Below are 22,585 nucleotides of genomic sequence, written 5' to 3'. Positions count from 1 at the left end.
TTATAATCACCGGAAATTTGGACGGGTGACCGGAACATGGAACCGAGAAATGATCCTCGATTTCCAGGACGCGGCGGTGATTTCGTTTCGGGACGATGCCACGGTGCAATTACTTAATTAGTTCTCGGGAAGCGATATTTAGGGAGCGCACTAATTCGCAAACCGGCGGCGGTGCGGAGAATTTGTAGAGTTTCATCGCGCAACCGTAAATCCCTAGTGTCGTACAGATTCTAGAAATGCACGAGTTAATTTCGGCCGCTGTCGTTGCCCGCTTTGAACACGGAACGTGATAAAGGTAATATTATTTTACTAGGAATATTAGAGTGCCGTGAAGGTGTTGTATTAGCTTCAATAATGTCTTGGAATAATTGCATCTCTCAAATTGATAACTTGTTATCTTTTAATTCTTTTTAATTAAATTTAACATTGAATTTAAAAACGAGTTTAAGTTTACTCTATTTCAATTTGAGCTGAAGCATTGGCACTTAAGGATAAAGAATCTATTATGCATTTGTATTACTTATATGTGAGGAAAAGTGTATTTGATATTAAAAGAATGTATATTTATTAACTGTGTTATGTATATTACAGGTAATTTTAGAGAAGACAATTCTTCCATAAGAATGGAGATTACCAACAACTGGATTTACCGTATGCACAAAGATTCCACGATATTATCATTTCATAAACCCGTTCGATCGTTATAACACTTTATTTCTCCAATCGTCGCCTCACACCTCGTCGCATTGAATTATATTTTATTTCTATTCCGTCATTGAACCAGGTGTGCATTATACTCCATTTCACTTGGCTGAACACATAGAATTTCTATCAAACGATTATCCTTTCCGCCATCGAACGAGCGGAATATCATTTCTCATTCTTTCTCGCATTTATCCTCCGATACACGGAAAAATACCAATGTCGACTGAAAACTAATGTTATACTTTCGTATAATTCCGAAATAAGAGAACCGTATTTCGTATGACAAAATATAATTTCATTCTTTCTTCTACAAAATCGTTTTCTTTCAATCGTTTATAGTATATTTTACAATGAAGTTTAATAAACACGCAATTGACTATATATATATACACAATAATAATACTCTAAAGAAATAAACATCCGCATCGTTTAATTCAGTAGTATCTATAATTTCCAATTTTATCATATTTCGAAATAGATTTTAATAAAAAAATAAATAATAAATTCCGAAATTAATGAATCGTATTTTTATTCCAATTTTAATTTTATTAAATAATCTCTTTATGCTCTCGAGAATTAATCCCCATTAATCGTTTCTGTCATTCGTTGAAATGTTGTAACGCACGATATGTAGTGCATACACTTATTTATAAGGACGTATATATATATGTATATATATAGGGGACAATATTACACCATGCAGGTGTGACTGTGACGTAAAGTCCCAGAGGATAAGTAGTTGCCGGAAGCGGAAGGAAGCTTTTGCAGCGAAAGCAAAAAAGAAACGGCGATGGAATATATTTGCAAAAAGAGAACAGCGTGAAAGAACGTAATTCGTAAGGGAGAAGGGAAACACCTTGAGTAGTAATACCGACAAGAGATATTTCCAGAGGAAAAGTTGGCTTCAACGTGGCGGAATTCTTTTCTAACATTTTTACGAGGAGTGTGTTATAATGTTGCCGCATACGATGGAAATAAAAAGGTGATATTAGCCGTGTGAATATTTAATTGTAGAGGATATTTCTCGCGAAATTTTTTTCTTTATGCGAGTAACGAGATTTGAATGAAAGTAAGTGAAAAAGTGTATGGTCAATTTACGAAATAGAAACAAAATTAAAAATTGAAAAAGATTTCTTTCTTTTTTTTTTTTTTAAGTTTCTTGAAATTTTATATAAAATTTAAAGTACGTTTAAATTTCTAAAATTTGTTATGCACGAATGAAAAAGTATTGATTAACTTTTTTTATGATAATACATCCATTGAAAAAGAAATTATTGCTAAACGAGTATCGTTACACAAAATAAAAATACCAGAATTCGATGTTATTTTTATTATTAAAGATTATTCCTTATTTCCGAGTGTCATAATCTATTAAAACCAATAAAACGTACAATCATCCGAACGCGGATTTACACAACGTGGATGCGAGAAACGTTTCGAGTGTCACGTTATCCCTTTAAAACCAACGGTATCAAAGCTCGGACAAAGATCCCCTTAACACCTAAAACTCTATCGTCAAAGCAGCGAATAACATCTGTGCGCGCAAGTATCCTACTGTCTGTGCTACGATCTGCATACAACGAACCATTATTACACGGTTCAGGGTAGGAAGTGCGCTGTTAAATCTCAAAGGGCAGATGGTTCCTGGAAACCGGAAGCTAAAAGGAAGATGACACTGCGAGTAGGACGTGAGGAGCGGAACAGAAATTGGAAAGATGATGGCAAAAAGCGAGAAGGGAGACGAGGCGAAGATGGAAGAAGATGCAAGGATTGGACGATCAAGCGAGGTGATGGGACTAGAGAGAAATGGATGACACGTGGATAAGCGAAATGGGGTGTTACGTGAAAAATTATCTGGAATGATTTTTTTTTTGGGATACAAAGTGTGAAGTAGTGTTGCTATAGAAAAAATGCTACAGTTATTATTACGTGTCATCATATTGTCGTTGAGTGTGAATAGAAAACAATGATGATAAATTGTTGAATATTAAAATATAATAAAATACGTGGAATATTTTTATATTATATTTATAAAATAAATTTTCCTAGTAAGTAACTAAAATTCTTATGAATCCTTATTATCTCTTCAATTAATTTAACAACAAATGATTATTCTTTAAAATAAACAGAAAAAAAAATTAATCTTATTCAGCAACATCTGAGTAAGATCAAAACCGAAAATCTTTGTACGAACGAGACGAGACGAGAAATCAGAGAAAAACTGTATGAATCTTCGAAGAAAGGGTTGCGAAAGGGAAAGGTGCACAAGCATTACGGTGTGATATTCCCCGTGCAAACATCTCCCCGGGAAGGGAGATACTACATCTACAGTGATCTTCGTTTTCGATGGATAGAAGAGAGTAAGATATTTGCCCGGCTGGCAGCACGAAAAGTGGATTTCCCGGCGCTTCCTTGCCGGAAAAACGGTTTCACCGCTTCGACTTGTCCCCGATTCCGCCTCCACAGGCGAACGAATATGTTCTATAAATGTATCGGGACGTTTGTTTGTTTTTAGGAAGGGAGGGATTTCATTCGCTTCAAGAACACCCTCGAACCACCTTACAGCTTGCTATTTCGAAAACATTTTCTCTTGGCGAATCGATGGGGAGGAGGGGGAGGGGAGAGAGAGAGAGGAGGAGGAGATTGAGAGAAGAGAGTCTTAAGAATAGATGCGGATGAATATTTCGAAATGAGGAGATTTCTCGGGGAATGATGGAGCTCGTGTGCTCGAGAGTGCTTAGTTTTGAATAAATGATTTACAGAATGATCTACAGGATTGGTTGTTGGGAAATACGACGTGGCAATCGTGTAAAATATTTTTTATAACTTCGTGATTTTTAAAATGTTTTAGTTTTTTTGGCAAATTGAAAAGAGAACATTTGTTACAGAGAAAGAGAGAGAGAAAGAGAAAAGTATATTTATTAATTTTAAAAGATTTAAATTAATTTAAATCACATATTTGAAAATCTAAAATATTGAGAGTAAAATCTAAAGAAGTGTTGTAAAATGAATAAGGATCATAATTTTAATATGGATAATTCAAAATAATATTTTCTTTTTCTATTAAACATATCAAATATGTTTTATAATTAAATTCATCTAATCAATCATAAGACATCTGCAAAGAAATTTAATTTAAAATAGAAATTAGATTATATTTGAAACATTCTTATAGCAAATGATATAGAGAAAATACGAAATGTAGATAGAAAACATAAGATAGAAAAACAAGAATGTAGAAAAAAAGCGAAAACTTAATTGACTTTGCTTCTTTAAAGGAATATAACTAATAGAATACTAGTAGAAAAAAATCAAAAATATTTGCAACAGCATGAATAAAAATTGAATAGCTATTTATTTTTCTTTCCAAGAACACACATGATGACATATAGTTCACATTTACAAGAGAAAGAACATTCCATGAAATATTATTCTTAACCTTATAACAATAAGATGACAACTGCATATATGAATTTTTATATTTTTCTAAGTTTTACATAATGTTTTTCTAATTTTATTTTTTTTGAGTTTAATATTTTTATTAAATATTTTATGAAAATATCTATTTAAGGAATACTTAATATCAATATATTATTTTATTTTATTATTTAATAATTACTTTCATAAATTATTTAATATATATCATGTATAGTTATTCAATATTATTTAATATTATTTACTTGTATATTTATTTTTTTATTAAAAAGAATATCATGATTTATAATAACAATATATTTCATATAAAATATTATATACTTCAATCATATTAATAAAAATTCTGAATTCGTTTCGATAAAACTAAAAATCAATTATATAAAAATTATTATTTTCCCTTAATTTTTTTTCTTTAAATACACCTATATTTTTTATTTTCCGAAAAAGTTAAAGATATCTTAAAAATTTAAATTCTTAATAAAAATTTATTAGAATGGAATTTACAATGACGATCAAATATATAAATATATTTTCATTGAAGGGAAAATGTAAAATCTCCAAACTTTATCCGAAAATATATGTGACATGGAATGAAAATAGCTGTATAAAGTCCCTCATAATGAAGACAACTCTTTACGACGACGGTCCACAAATAAAAGATAATCAGAACAGATGATGTCGTTTCCACGTTTATCTCTATATTCCCGTCATTAGAAGATAAGTGAAAAACCACTTAAATTTCTAGCAAATTTTAAGAATATTACCATCTCTTTTCTCCCTCGAATAAATTTTGATTATCTATGAATAGTAATTACTGCTCAAACGAGAGATGGTTGTTATTTTATTTCTCAGATTTTCTTTACTTTAATAATTTAATATAGAATACTGATAAATTATATTTTTTTTTTCAATTTTTCATATAATAAAATACAAAACAAAACAAAACGATGGAAAAATGAAGATGAATTATATTGAAAAAAATATTTTTAATTCTATTTTAAACGAAAAAATATTTAGGAATGCATCAATTACTGTAATAGTATGTACAAATAAATAAAATAAAATTAAGACATCATCAAATCTCAACTTTCGTTAACAATTTTTTTTTTCATATTAGAATAAACAATTCCCAAAAAATAAACAACAACAACGGAATCCCTACAAACGAATCTATACCATGAATTAAAACTGCTCGAATTCATTCAATGCAAAAAGTAATAACGTTTGCAGAACATTTATTCAATATGTAATCTCATTTGACTATTTGATCGAAACATTTTTCTCTTTCATCGTCCCCCTTTTCACGCTCTTTGCCTTTATTCCATGATTCGCGTTCGAGAAACCTGTTTCCGTGGCAGCCAACAAGAAAGAAAAGATGGAAGAAACGTTCATCGAGCGAAGAAAGACGTTTAAATATTTCTGAGATAGGAACGACAAGCGTGCAATATGCAAGAAGAAGAATGGAGGCAAAAAGAGGGAAAGCTGTCTTCGATGCAGCGTTGAAAAATATTAAATAATCATTCCACGTAATGCATTATTAAATAAAATGCCGAGTAATACCGATGATAAATTACGATACATAATTTCACGACGATTTAATTAATGGAAACGAAATTAATTGTTGCAATTCATTTTGATATATCGATCGTATTATGTCTTCGAATCTCAATATATCTTTTAAAAATAGAACAAATTATTTCTTAAATTTTTATGTTAAATTTAAAACATTAGAAAACTAAAGTTTTTCCTAATATAAAATTTATAAATAAAGTAAAAAAAAAAATTTATATTTATAAATAAATAAATCTTTTTTCCTGAATTATTTCGATCATGATAATCAAATAAAGGGGGAACAATTTTAATTTTTTAAGAAACTCTTAAACGAAAAAATAAATTTCAAGATCTTTGTAAAATTTCTTATCCTCGATTAAAAAATAAATAAACAGCAAATCTTTTACCATATTTATTTTTACCATATTATTCTACACCAATACCTTCCAGGATCGTTGTCGATCACTGTTGGGCCCCGATCAAAATGTGGAGACATTCCGAAGAAGTGTCCACCTCGACATCTGGTGGTCCGACCAACGGGACGAACATCGAATAAAAGCGGACAGGTGGCCACCCTAGGGGCTCGAGATAAGCTTCGGATCAGGTTTATGGTGCTGACCGGACGGATACATTTCGAGCAAAATGAACTTCTCGAAACTTGTCTCTTTCTGGGCTGTCTGCCCCGCGAGAGGACCACACATGTTCGGTTTCGGACCCCATAGAGTAGCGCGTGCCCTCTAATAATCGTATAACATGCATCGAGCTTGTTAAAGACCGATATAGAGAGTGGACGATCGACGTTTCTCGCATTCACGTCATCGCATTCACGAGGTGTTACGATAGTGTGATATTTTAAGGTCCGGCGAAACGACCATCGGACCATTTTTGCGGCAGTTTCGACTAGAGTGACGTATTTTATGTGGAAGTGTGAACGAAATACAATTTTTTTAATGGTAATTGTACATGTACATGTCGACAAAGATTATAATGAAAGGAATCTTATTTTATTTGAATTATAATGATATGAAAATATTCTAAAAAAAGACTGAGGATTTCTTATATCTCCAAAATAATGATTAATAAGACTTACGGTTTTTTTATACGGTTTTTATAAAAAGAAAGCTATATTTGATATGATATACTATTTTGATATGTACTTTTTAAATATTGATTTTATATGTCGTTTATATTTTATTTGCAATTTTAGCGATATTACGTGTGATTGAACAATGAAGAATATAATATAAAATAATGAAATAATTTAATATTTATATCCATATTTAAAATTAATGTTTTAATTCATATATTTCTATTGCTGTGTTATTGTATGAAAATATTTTTTAAACTCCACGTTCATTAGAAATAATTTCAATCACACAACGATAATTAAAAATAATTCTTTACAAAATTATTTACAAATATCGAAATGAAAAGATAAAACAAAAATATCCGGGCAGAAAATAAACTGGAAATTCGAATTAAAAATAATCACTTCGTAGCAATCCCCGTAAAAATAATCGAATTACTCGGATCATGGAAGGTTTTATAACCTCAGACTTAAATTGATATTATTTTCAACTCGCTGAATCTGAAAGAACAAACATGTATTAATTAATATTCGATAAAAAGAATATAAATTTAAAAAGTTACATTTACTTTATAAAATTCGTTACGTAATGAACAAATTCAAATATTATTTGTTAAATATGGAAAATGAGTTAAGAAAGTAAGTTAAAAAACGATCGATTTAAACGTAACGAGAAATATCTGAAAGAATTCTATAGAAATAGAGGAGATTGCGTAAATATCTACGTGAATAAATAACATCGTCCAGTATTTCTTTGCAAACAGTAAATCCAAGAAGAAATTGTAGACGAGATTCGAGACATTCCCTCTGTTGGCTGACAACAATTTGCATCGATAATATTGGTGGACTAGGAACGAGGGATCAAAGTTTGTCCCGTGGGAGGTGTGGAAAGCTTAAATGGTATTCCATCGTGAATATAAGCAATTACTAAAACGTAGACAGGGATAAAAATGCATTTACCGATGATGGAAAAATATGTTTCGTGAAATAATGTTATAGGAACGTTTTAAATGGAACGAATAATTATATAAATTTTGATATTTATAAAAGAGATTTAAAATAATTAATATAAATTAAAAAGTTACAATAAATACAAATTTCTATATTTTTAAATACAGATTATTTTTCCTTGTTACTAAAAATTTTTTTTAATTTTTTTATACGATCAAGAACTCGAAAACAAAAATAATCTATGTTGGAATATAAAAAATAATCATTAAGAATTATTTCAAAATTTATTTACACGCCAAATTTTAATACGCATTATGTTTTAACATGTTTATTTAATATATAGACGCAATTAAAAGTTAAAAAGTAAAATTAAATATGAAACGAAATCAAATTGGATTTTTATTGAGGAAATGTGTCTGGTAAATTCGTCTTCCTTTCCTCGGGCGAACGCTGCGAAAATAAAATAAACGAACCAGCAGGTCGGCATGTTTCGTTTGATTCTGGGAAGAAATCGAGTAAAAGAAAGAAAGGGGAGAAGATAAAAGTGGAGGAACGAGAACGTATCAAAGGCAGAGGCCTAACTTTCATTCGAACGAAAATTAATACGGGACAACGATATCAGTTTAATTTTTTTCGAACGGGAGAACAGGAAATGCAAGTGGACTATAAAGATACAAATTTATGATCTTCCTTCTGCTCTGCGTTCTAAATTTGTAGTTGCACATAACTTGCAACATGTGTAGCACTTGATATAATCTAAATATATCGAATTTTTAAAGAGAAACATTAGTGAATAATTTTATATTTTTTTAATCTATTAGAATCGTGTGTGGAGCAATTTTTTATCCATTAAACCAACAATTTTCAACCACGATTTTCAGTTTCCTTTCCTAAAAAAATTACTTAGATTGAAATTTTATGATATAGCAAAATATATATAGTATATTTTTTTCATTAATTTAAATAAAAATATGTAATTTTTATTAATTTATAAAAAAAATAGTATTGTTTTTTTTTCATTTATGCTCTAAGATGACAATAAAATTAGTACTATTTTTTTTTCAATTAAAAATCGATAGATCAGTATTAAATATGATTTTAAACTAAAAATTAAATATAAGTTTTCTCTAAATTTCATATAAAAGATAATACTACGTAAAAGCAAAGATCCCTAAAGCCATCCTAGAAAGTAGACATCCCACTAAATTCACGTTTGTCACGGTGAAAAATAAATTATTCATTCTACTAAAGCATCCTGTACCTCCGATTCTTTTGCTTTTAGCTATTTTATTATTCGTTCGTCTACATTTCTCAATTTTATTTTATATTAGAAGATTAAAATTTTTTAAAGAAAAATTTAGATACTTTTTAAAAAATCTAAAAAATTTAAAAGACTTTAATATAAAAAATTAAAGATTAAAAATTAGAATAATTAATAAATTTGATTGATAAATATTAATCGAATTAATCTATGTGTGCAATTTTATTAAAAATTGATAGAGTATTTTCTCCCCTTTATAATTACGTTGAAATAAATGAACTTAACATTCTATACATTCTAATTTATTACGATAAAAGCTTTTAAATTTCCCGCCTATTCTATTCAATTCTATTGACCCGGGAATTTCAAATTCAGAAATATAATCTATCTTAATTTTATCTGATCAATTAATTATAATTATCTACAATAAATGAAACTGCATAAAAATTAGAAGATAAAACACAAGACAAGAAACAAATAGATGAAGGGTGAAAAGAAAAGAACAGGGCAAAAACATGAACGAGGTGAAAAAGTCAGGCATGGAAATGCCGTGTTTTCCGAGACACCTGATGTAAAGTACGTGTATTCTCACGTAAAAACATCGACAATGAATCCTCAATTCCTCGACAAATCTTGTGAGAAATGTGCGTACAGCCTCTGCAAGAATCATCCTAATAGTTTCCACGACACTCTAATTCCTTGACTAAAGACTAGCAAGTATGTACTACCGCCTACTACGGAGTTATAATGCTTACATTATAGTGCTATTTATTTAAGTATATTCTCCAACAACCAGTTGAAGCGTTTCGTGAAATTCTTTGTACAAAATTGAAAATATAGTATTTTGACGAATAATACATTTTTGTTGTAAAAGATAATAAATCGATAGATTAGATTAAAATGATAATGTGAAAATTAAAAATAAATTATAATTTAATATTAGATACTAAAGTGTAACTTTAATATTTTTTTAATTGAAGTTGAAAGAGTTCAATATAATGTTCGTTTTCACCATCGCTAACTACAAAATTAATAGTATAATAATCTTCACATCTTCATAAATTACGTACTCATCTATCTTCATCAAACTCGTATTTCCAAAACGATTTAACCACGTACAAATTAAATTATCTCTTGCTTTCTCAAAATACCTAAAAGAATTATAAAAAAAAGACATAAAAAAGAAATTATGTTCTTTTCATAAAGTACCATTAAAATAGAAGAAAATTAAAAAATAAAAAAATCATTACCTTTCCAGAAATGGAACAAATAAAAGAAACTTAAGAAAGAAAATTAGCTTTCTTTATATAATAGGAAAATAAATGAAAAGAAGAAACATCTAGCTTTTCCTTAATAAATAAAAGAACGAATATAAAAGTTACTTTTATAAAAAAAATCTTCTAAATATATAAATAACTAAACAAAGCAAGAAAAATAAAGAAAAAAAATTAATAAATAAATAAAATAAGAAGAAATCTCCAACAATCAATCAATAAGATTATCGACAAATTGATTATCAATAATTATCTTTGTCACTATAATTACAATAAATACAATATAATTACAATTAAACTATAATTACAATACGTTACAATTGAATGGCTAGGATCAACAGTTAAGGTCAGTGATATAAGAGCATGACAGAGTTCATGAAACCCAGTGCATACAACGTGTGCTACGAAAGTGGAGCAGCAGGTGAGTGAAGGGCGCGAGCGTGGAGAAGACGCGTGAAACAAGTGGAAGTTGAGCCACGAGGCACTGTACACCGGCGGTACTACTGTTTTGTTTACGAGGTTTTTGCTCCGTGCACGAGAGTAACGACCATTCGTTACCAAGCCCCACTCGTCAGTTTCAACCCGCGAGGTGAGAAAGTGCCTCTCCTCTCGTTCCCTTCCACGAATTTCCGCCTCTTTTCCTCCCTATTCTCTCCCTTGCTTCCGTTACTTCCGGGTGAGCCGACATATTTTAATAAAGTCGACTTATTTCCACGGATGCGCCTTTTTCGCCTCGTTTCGCGCGCTCCACGGCTCAAAGGGATTTTCACAGTCACCGCGATGCATACTCGAACTCGTGATATTATGCGTTTAGAGAGATTTTATGCCGAGGGGATGGCATGTATCATGGGCGATTTGTGACGGTTGCCGAGCATGATATTGGGGAGAAACGGGGGAAGGGATTCTGAGAGATTAAGTGCTTCTTTGTCGACTCGGTATTAAACTATCGATGGGGAAGTTTGAAGAATCGGGAACTCGTGGAAATATTTGCTTTTGGGTCGGATAAAGTTTTCGAATTTTATCGTCGATGGATTTTCTGCAAGTTTGAACATTGTAGAATTTGTATAGGGGGAACTATCGACTAATGTATATTTTGTAGCTTATTTCTGAAGCTGTTTTGTGCGAGTTCTGTCAAAGTCTAAACGCCTTTGAAATTTTCCGTATTAAGTGCTTCTTTGTGGACTTTGCGAGCGAACTAGAGAAATTTGAAGAATCGGAAACTCGAGAAAATATTTGCTTTTGGGTCGGAAAATAAACTTTTGGAATTTTCTTATAACGGATGGATCTTCTGAAAAGTGCACAGTTTGTATAGAATACTAATGTATATTGATTTATTGAGTTATTTAAATAAATATTTATTTATATGTCTAAATATCTTTGTTCGTTTATTTCAGACTTCATTAAAATGTATCTCTGATGTTCAATTAAAATAACAAAAAGAATATTAAACTTTTTGATTAATAGAAAGAAGCTTCGTCAAATAAATTCTTCATTTAAATCGATATAATATATCTAGAAATGAAAGTAGTCTATTATTATATATATCAATACATCAAATAAATTCTCGATTTGGCGAATTTGATTTTGTTATAGAATTCTATTTTCTTTTTACATATACCAAAAGCAAATTTGTACGGAACACATTACGCAAACTTGAATTGAGGCTTACATCAGAACTAAATAAGTACGCAGAAACTTGGTATGTTATGAACGTATACAACAAGTATATATGTTATGCTTTCAGGTTCCATGTTCACTTCTAGTTGCAACGTATACACAAATTACAGATTTCGAAACATTAGTTTACTTAGTTTCGAGTATCGAACGAAGTAAAGAGAACTTGTGTCACAATGTTATAACTTATACATTTATCTCTCATATTCCTATTTTTTTACAAAAATTTATCTTTTAATATAAAAATCATCATCTTCCAAATTTGCTTCTAGTAAAAGTAAAGAACACCTTCAGTATATTTTATTCGAAGGAACAAAAGAATTGTTCAAAAGCAAAAGAGCAGCACCATTATTCTATGATCAATATATTTAGATTTATCGTGTCTCCTAATTCAAATTAAATTCCAAACATAAAAGACGAATTAAACTCGAAACAAAACTCGAATCATTTCAGAGAAAGTGATTAATTATCAATAAATTAGTATTCAATTTAAATCTCTCCTCTCTCGTGAATAATAATCACAATACGTCCATTCATTACGTACAGAATTAAACAAAGAATTTTTTCCTTAGTCAATATCATGGAAAACGAAATATCCTCCACTTTTTCGATCACCCTTTCCCTCGCCAAGAATAAAGGTGGCCGAACGACATCCACTCGAATCTACGATCTTCCGATTTCCTCCCTCCGTTTCCGGTTTCCACAGGACTACCTTTTTTTCCCCGCAAGAAACTTCCATAAAGTTAACTCAGGCGGCAGCTTTTCAACGCGGTACGCTTTTAAATGCCGAAGCTCAAGCGTAAAGTTGCCTTTCCCTGTTTAGCCCCTCCATTTTCTCACCCCCTTCTCGCCCACCCTTGAATGTTCGCTCTCTCTCAAGCCTTAATCCGATTTCGCCCGGTTGAAATTCCGCTATTTATTAATTTTCCATCGCGAAAAGCCAAGGCTGCTCGATCCCGCCTGGTTGTATCCGTGGTTTGCGTGATATCTACCACCAAAATGCGAATAATAACGAAGATTAAGGCGCGGTTCATACATGCTTATACGGTTATTTTCACGGATGATCCTCTTGAGAATTTTTTTTTTTTTTTTTCGAAAATTTTATATATTGATACCATTTGGAGTTTTATTTATTTTTTTTTCGAAATGAATGAATTAATAACGAACAGTTTGAATAAAATTTCTACGAAATTTGTTACTTGCAATTCACTATTTTGAGTGAAAACAATGATATCGTAATAATTTTAATTTCGAATAAAATATACTGAAGGTGTTCTTTTTCTTTTCTTTTTCTGAATTTCCTAAAAAACTAAAAAACATTCTAATATTTATATAAAAGATGTAACATAACAATAAACATTTTTCTCTCCATCGCCAGAACCATGGAATCGAGTTAATAAATTCTTCGACCAACTTGGCAAAATAACTCGATGCAAGACAAAAGATAAACTGGAAACCCAATCGTCTTCGACAAATCGATAGTCCATCGCATAGCTCTATCGAGTTTTCATCATCAGCTTTAAACTTTCGAACGGCAAATAAAGAGAGAATCGACAACTAGAGCTGCGAAAATTCTTGAAAAGAAGGGGGATTCGAGCTCTATTGACGCGCATCGGTTGGAAAAACAACAAAACGGATCGAGAAACGCGATAGAGGAAAATGATGAGAAAGATAGGAATCGTGCAATGTGTTTTATTTCGCGCGAGATATATCGCAAGTATCCACGGTTATTTTACGAGCTCGATTAAAAACGAGATCGACAACCAATCCTTTTCACGCCTTCTCTTTCTTTTTATTCAAAACGAAGAAAATCTTTCAACGATTAAAAACGTAATCGCGCGGAATTTAATTATACGTGATCTTTGTAAAAAGAAAAATCTAATTTAATTAATCGATTAGAAAACTGACTGAAATAATATGATAAAATATTCTCCAGAAAAATGAATATTAATCATTAAACTACATTCAAATCGTAATATTTTAAAACTATACAATTTTACATTCTACGATTACGATTAACTTATCAAACGTCAACATTATTCTTATCAACAGATGAAATTCACTCGAGCGCATCTATTGCGTAGATTGCAATAATCTACATGTCACACGACAGATTAATCTTGTGTGACTAGTGTAGAAGATATGCAATTGGACAGGGTTAACTACATTAAGGTGTTATACAGTGTAATTACTATCCGCCCAACTTGTTACAATGGTTACTGTACGCTAATTGATTGACATTTTCGAACCGACTCTGATGAGATTGATGTATATACCTTCAAAGAGGAGAATGGCAAAGGAATAATTCCATCACGAATTATCGTTAGCTATGATTAATAATTTTGGCTGATTATTGTATCTACGAAAATTTAAATAATAATTCATTAATATTGTTTATATTTAAATATCTAATATTTTTTTTTCTCATATATGAAATATATGAGAATATGAAAATATATGAAATATATGAATATAAGAAATTGAACACAAGAAAAAAAAAATTAATATTAATTCAGAATAATTCTTATATTCCATATTTAGATTTATTTAAATACAAAAAAAGAATATTATATAAAATTAAAGAAATATATAATACATTTTTAACAATTAACAAAATTTTCTTCTTTCTATTCTACAAAACGAACAAATAAAATTTATATATAATAATCTTATTTCCCATTGCACTATAATCAGCCACTTAATTAATCAAATTTATTGTTGTGTAACAAATCGTAATCACTGAGAACTCGACAGTGTAAAATACAAGAGAGAAAATTAAAAACGAGAAGAGAATTATATAGAGAGAAATCATAGAAAATGATTGTGGAAACGTGTTACACACAGGCTTCTGACCCAGACAGATATATTGGGCACGAAACGTGCCGAGAGTGTAAAATATCTGAAGGCTTGTTCTCACCCCCTTTTCTTTTTCCCGACAATCTCCGGCAACTTTCACTATGTATGGTTAACCCAGCTTGTAATATATCGCCTACTTGTTCCAACATCAACCCCCCCTTGTCTCTAACATGTGTATAATCCTGCGGTTTATCAGTCGGCTGCTCCCCGATTCATATCCCTGAGGCTATCTTGTGAACAAACTACGATATTTCACGTAGCTTCTATCATTTGCTGACTCGTGATAGATTAACTATTGTCTTTTCCTGACGTACTCTCCCTTCGAATTTCGAGTATCGAATTTTTGTTTTCGAATCGATCAGCAATAAGCATTTCGAATCTATTTATAGGTAAATAGAACAGATAATATTTATATAAATTACATATGTTCGTGAGACACGTTTGAATGATGTTTCAGAGGAAAGCAAAAGTGCTTATAAGATTATAGATTATAGCTAAAATATGTCTTCGAATATTAATTAATATCTAAAAATGATATTGTTCTATATACTAAACTATATCCTTGTAAACTTTATATCATAACAAACCATTATATTCACGAAAAATCACAAATGAAATTTCGAATTTTAATATAAAATATACAGAAATTTTGTCATCAAAATGCATTCAGAAAAGTGTGCTATTGAAATCGCTTTTTGAATTATCCCGATATCTCAATCGGTTATCGAGATATAAGGATTCAAAGTGTCCATAGCTGTGTGTTTCTAACTGTGCGGAGTTTATGAATGGGCCCGTGATCCAATGACCTACATTTTTTCTTGGGATCGCGTACTACGTTTTTCCAGGAATCGCGTCTGCTACTTGTCTGAAGTTTGGAATAGGTCAGTAAGCAAAGCGCGAGCGAATAAGTGACGAGGACGAAAATAATAAACAATTAAAAATTATCTTTTTCTTTACACGATGATATCTCGAGAACCGGAAGTCGCATCGAAAAAAATTAAAAAGCATTTTAAAGAGCAAAGATACGCGTTTCTAATAATCGTTCATTCGGAATTATAGAGATTTAAAATTTTTATAATTTTAATAGAAATTTATTTTAATTAGTTAAGAATTTAAGACAAATGATTAAAAATTATTCTTTTCTTTGCGCGGCGATATCTCGAAAACTAGAAATCGTATAGGGATAAAGAAAAAAGCGTTTTAAAGAGAAAGGTTCTACGCTATTAATGGTCTTTCGTTCATTGACCGCGAATTATTATCTTCAGAGTTATAACGGTTTAAATTTTTCCTAACTTAAATAGGGTTTTAAGATAATTGAGTTTTAAGATAAATTGTGGGATAAATATACTTATTTCTGGAAAAATATTGCTTACTACAACAATCTTACTAATGTATATTATAGATTCTAAATCGATTTAAAAAATCCTTTGATGGATGTAAATTGGATCGTTACTTAATTCATTACATATGCTCTTCTATGTAACATCATGTATGTTTCTATTCCTATTTGTAATAATGAAATCATGAATTATTTTATATTGAAAGTAAGAATACATTTTTATATCTACACGATTCGTCATTTTAATGCTTGCTTTAATTTAAATTTATCCATTTATCATAATTCATAGAAAACTCATAAGTCTATCTTATTTCTTTTAATGACTATCATATGTGTATCATGTATATCACGCCTATGTATAAATGATGATATATACTCGCTTCGTCATCATGATTTAAAATGGAAAAAATATTCCTATCAAGAGATGACAAAGTTGTCCAAGTTATTTAAAATCACGCCCAAGTGAAGTCACAATCACGATCACTCATATTTGATGTGTCATAAAATGTCGTAATATTTAAAAATTATAATATTTAAAATATTTAAATCTAAAATTTAATATCACAAGATAAAAAGTTAATTATATATATATAAATTATGATATAAATAACAAATAAATTCAAATAAACAATAAAACCAACTTTCAATAATCTAATTTATTAAAGACATATCGCGAATCGAATCACTAATTCAATAATATGAAATAATCGTTTTTCCAATTTTCAATCTCGTGAAAACCGATTATCAATCTTGAAAAAAAATAAGAACAATTTGAACGTCGCGAAATTCTTAACTTGTCACCACTCTCACGGCCCATTAAAATGCAACAGGAATTCACGAGTGGAATCGATTAGCCGACACACGACGCATGTAAATCCAGCTTAAACCGTGACTGATCGATGAGTCATGCCGAATTATTGGACCCCACAACCCGATTACAAAGTATGCGAGGTTCGATCGACGCCCACATCCGCCGTATACATCAAAGAAAAAAAATAAAGAAGAAAAAAAATTCGAGACACATCGTAAACGGTTCGTTCTTTGCACAACATTTTTCTTTCAACACTAATTGATATTTTTATTTCGAGTGAGAAGAGAGTTCGTCGAAGGTTTAAATTAATTAATCATATCTGAACAGATACGAAAATATTTTTTAACATATTTTTCAAAATACATGTACATATTGTACAAAATATTTTTATTTGAAGTGTTTGTCATTTGTCATCAATCCGGAAATAACGTGTCGTAGGATTAAGTATACGGTGAAGAATGGTTGACCTGAAAAAGTCACGTCGAATAAACTTCGGTAGGCTGTGGAACAGGTTTTAAAAAGATGCTTCAGCGGCGGGTCAAAGTAGCGATGGGAAATGGATATTTATAGTGATGCAATTTTATGAAAGAATTTAGTTTGGAAAAAATTTTCGTACATTAATACACGAGGCCTTAGTGAATTTATTTTATATAGTAATACCAATATTCATATTTTTCAAGTTTTTGTTAAAAGCTTAAATTATTAATTTTTTATAATAAATTATAATTGTAATGATATAATAAGAAACGAATAGATTATTATTAAAAAAGAATTTAAATATTTATGAAAAAATATATATCTATCTACTTAATTTAAAATTAATCTTCTAATATGATAAGATATGTTATATTTATATATTTTTCTGTATAAAATATTTTGATACAAAATACTATAATTTTTTAATCCATGGAAATTAATAAAAAAAATAAATAATGATAATAGTATTTACTATGCCCATATATATATAACGAACGTGTATTGCATACTTTAATTCATAGAATATGAATAGAATATGTATGAGAACACGTAGATTTAATCTTTTGTTTGATTTATTAGCTCAAAGAAAGATTAAAAATTCTTTCACAATATAATAAATAAAACTCTAAAATATTCTAACTATCAAAAGTATTATATTCCCGCATATTCTTTTCTCATCATTTCAAACAAACTGTCCCTGGTAGCTCGTTTCAGATTTTTTAATAGTGCCTACTACCTCACCTCATAAATTTTAATCGAGACGATGTCTCATTTGTTTTTAAAGAATTACACTATCACTACTGAAGTATTTGCCATATATTTTTTTTTCTCTATAACGTCTTTATTTTTTTTCTTCATTCCCTTTCGTACTTAAATAACTTTTGTTTTCTTATGATATCAAGTCAAAAAAAAATGTATATATACATTTTTTTTCATAAATATTTGAATTTTTTTTATATTCTATTCGTTTTTTATATATTTTTTTTTAAAGAATAAGTTATTAATTTTTAAAGAATATTAATTATAAGAAAATTTTAATTTTTATCATGAATCTTCATTTTTTACACAATAGTAATTAAAAAAGACAAGAACTAAAAAGTATGTATTACTATATAAAAGAAATTTTAATATTTATCTTACATAATGAAAATTGAAAACAGAATTCAAGACAAAAGGATTTTGATAACAACATAACTACGATAAATAAATGAATTTTTAAGTACGTCATTATTTTCATATGATTTCTATAAAGCCCTAATAAGTTTATCTCGAGAATATGTCCTCTTGAAAACGTAAGTAATACGAATGAAACATCATTTCTCAAGAGGATCGTAAACGTTTCATGTCATGAAACTGAATATACGTACATAAATTTTATACTTTTGAAAAATGATAATAAGAAGATCTTCACGTTATAACAATACAAATAAAATTCATGTTAATCACGTTCTATATTGTCCTCAATATCCTATTTCATTCTGTTCCCTTCAATTTTGAAAATAGAAATATATTCTTTTGCACGAAAACTTCAATAAAAATGTATCATAAAGAACATAGATAAATTATTATATATACTGAAACGGAAATTCTTAAATATAAATTAATTGGAATAAAAATTCGAATGTAATTATAATTGCAAAAGGTTAAATGAAGATATAAGAACATCGAAAACATCGAAAAAAAATTGAGAAAAATATTTAAAAATACTAAAATATTGTTTTTGAACATAAGTATGTAGAACGAAAATTCATTTTGTCGATATTAGGAAAAATTAGATATAGAGAACAAACACAATATAATATTTTTAATAGACATATTAACGAATCATAATTTCATTTAAAATTCAATTTCATCAAAATTGACCATTTTCATAGCACCATTTTACTAAATTAGATTACAGACTATAAAACGTGGCTATGCACGCCAGTCAATCAAACACTAACAGCGATAAATCAACTTGGACGATACTCCTCCAGTAATTTATCTATTTCGCGTCCATATTCAACTATTTCGCTGAAATGTTCGCTGGAAAGATAATTAAACCAATGCCGATAAATTCCTATTTGCACAGTTCCTGAATTGCATCGAGGTATATTCATTATCTTGTTACAAGAACAATTTCATGGTAAGATGAATTGAACCATGATGAATCTTCGTTAGTTTTTTATGCGCAATTAATGAAATTTGAATTAATTTTCAGCTTATCAAATGACAGTAATGAAAACAAGAAATAATCTTGATTCTTTCAATATAATGTAGATATACATTTACATTAAAATTTAAAAATTATTATCGACATTATTGATAGCAGCTAAAAATTAAAAAATGTTTATACGTTATATTGCAAAATATCTATGTCGAATTTTTTTCATTGGAATTTAAATTTTAATAAATAAATAAAATAAAATAAAACATGCAGCTTCTAAAAATAATTAAAAATTAATTTAACATGTAGTTTTACGTATGAATTTGTGGATTCATAATCAAATATACATGAAAATATTTATTTTCATACGCTATAAAAATAGTATTATTTATTTTTCAAAAAATTATTCCATCAAAGATTGAAAATCTTTTAATTTTATATTATTATTAAAAAGAAATTTTTATTACAAGAAAAATCGATATTCAAATTAAATTAAATTAAAAATATTGAAATACTGTAAAAAAACCAACGTTCCAAATAATTTTATATCTTCAACATTCGATTTTATCAAATCCCTAAGAACTATTTAAAAATCCCGTCACGATTAAAGACACTCTCAATTATCGATTCAAAAGATCAAGATCGGAATAACAATTGTTATTGACCAACGACGCGTGGTTAAATATTGACGAGGGAGAGCAGAGCAAAAAGTAACTCGTTCGCCATAGAAAGCGGAAGTAGAGAGGCGGATACAAATGAGGCTACGGGGATGAGAGTTATCTCGCATCCTGCGGGAGCTATTCGTCCCTTTCCACCACCCTATTCTCCCTACGCTGTAACCCACAGCCGATCTGCCCTCTTTGCATCCGCCCCTGATAAGGGAACCGGAAACTCACCGAGGCGGCTGAGTCTTTCGGGCTTCCGGATAACGCGATGCTTCTTACACCCGTGGATTATCGACTTCGGATTGTCTTCGAGACAATTTCTCAGGACTGCATCCCCCGCATCGAGGCAAAATCGCTTGGGAAATGAAGTATAAATGTGAATCCCTTCGCGATCCTGAGATACGTAAGTACAACTTTGAATCGAAAGAAATAAATTTATGCTCGTTTCTTTGGTATAATTTATCATGCGTCGAAATTTTTCCACCATCGAATTTAACCGTATGATAATTTGTAATCGTTTATTGGAAAATTTAAGAAGAAGTTTGAATGATGATTAAAAAATGAAACTTATTCTGGAAAAAGCAAAATGTTCGATCGAGAATATTTATTAATTACATAGTGATGATAAAATTTATGAGAATATAGATATTTCTTACTTTCATTTTCGTCATGATCTTTTTACAACGGCACGCAATGATATCTGTTTCAATTTTAATATATTTCTCGGAACGAAGATAGCACACGAAGAAAGAATCGACAAATTATTTCTTAGGAATTCAACTTCAGTCGCCATTCCTTGACTTTATAACGACTGATCAGAATAATACGGAACGCCGGAAACGGGATGAGAGTCTGTATAAAAACGATTTGCCGGAATGAAATATCTGCTGAATCTGAGGAGCGACTCTTCGGGTTATGAAATTCTTAAAGGAGGAAATAAAGATATGCTGATGATCATAAAACCATTTCAAGATATTAGGGCTTTGTAATCACGTTTCAAGCAAGATTTTTATTAAATCCTTCCTCACCGATTTCCATTCTTATTCGAAACGTGCCTCGCATTTCTTATACAATTAATATCATTATTATTAACGTTAAAAAATAAAAATATAATTGAAGAAATTCGTAATTAAAATTTATGTACATTCATTATTATACATTGTTAAGATGTTATTAATATCAAAAACTTATGATATGTTACTATGTGAAAAACTTTAGCTTCAATTTTATTATTTCACAAACAAATTAAAAAAAAATTAATCTAACAAATCTAGGAAGGATTTAATAGTAAAATTTTCTTCAGCAAATTTCTTTTCGTTATTTTTCACTGAAAGATAACTTTATTTTTTTACTAATTCAATAATTTGCTTACGTTAACCATTATATATTTTTTTATTATCTTAAATTTCCAAAAAATCTAAAACTTTACTTTATTAACTAAAGTCCATTAAAATCTTTATTTTATTATCCAATAAATTGTCAATTAATTCTTAAATAATTCTCTCTCCTTCTTAAATCGAAAATCAACTAAAGAAAAATTAATAACGATTTATTAAAATTATGTGATCTAAATAAAAAATAACAATGTGATAAATCCGGAAATAAAGATTCTAACTTGTTACATCAACTTTAATGGGTTATCGAGGATAGTCGATTTATTTTTACGAGTGAACTCGTTTATATAAGAATAAGAAAGAAATCTACGCGTTCGAAAAGAATCACTGCACTTTTCACATGGGACGGAGAAAGATTCGAGCTATAACTGAATTCAAAGAAACTATCAATACTAGTAAAATGTTCATAGTTTATATCCATTTCAACAACTTTTATATATCAACATAGAATATTAGAAACTTTTCTTTATCAAAATAAAATTACATTACATAATTACCTGAAATATATTAATAATTTAATTTTAATATATGATGAATAAAAATGTATAATATACTTACTGTAAATACTTTGCACTCACCAATAAAAAATGAGAAAAAAAATTAAATTATTTCACTATCTAAAATATTAAAATTTTAATAAATAAATAATGTATAATAAATAATGTGTGTGAATTATTCCCTAACTTATAAAAAGAAATATCATTGATAAATTGATTGAAAACAATCCCCTTTAAGCATTCCTTTTTATCAATTTATCTTGTCAAAAAGATGTTTAATAACGGATAATAATAATTTTTGTATAAGTCCTCCAATTATTAATGATGAAACCGTTGTAACAAATAATTTTGGAATTAAACGAGAGAAAATTATTAAATTTAAAAAAAAAAGAAAGAAAGGAAAAATAATTGGAATGATAGAAAGCAACGAAATTCCGCAACTTGTTACGAGCGAATCGTTGC

General features: G+C 29.3%; 1 protein-coding gene across 8 annotated transcripts in view; it reads right to left on the bottom strand.

Moving 5' to 3' along the window:
• Positions 1-22,585, bottom strand: part of LOC412865 (collagen alpha-2(IX) chain) — a 328,107-nt gene that overhangs the window by 283,533 nt on the left and 21,989 nt on the right. The gene's annotated exons all lie outside the window — the stretch shown is intronic.

The sequence above is a fragment of the Apis mellifera genome, linkage group LG11, assembly GCF_003254395.2.
Source record: "Apis mellifera strain DH4 linkage group LG11, Amel_HAv3.1, whole genome shotgun sequence".
NCBI lineage: Eukaryota > Metazoa > Arthropoda > Insecta > Hymenoptera > Apidae > Apis > Apis mellifera.
The sequence above is the reverse complement of the archived record's forward strand: the minus strand, read 5'-3'. Positions and strand labels throughout refer to the sequence as shown.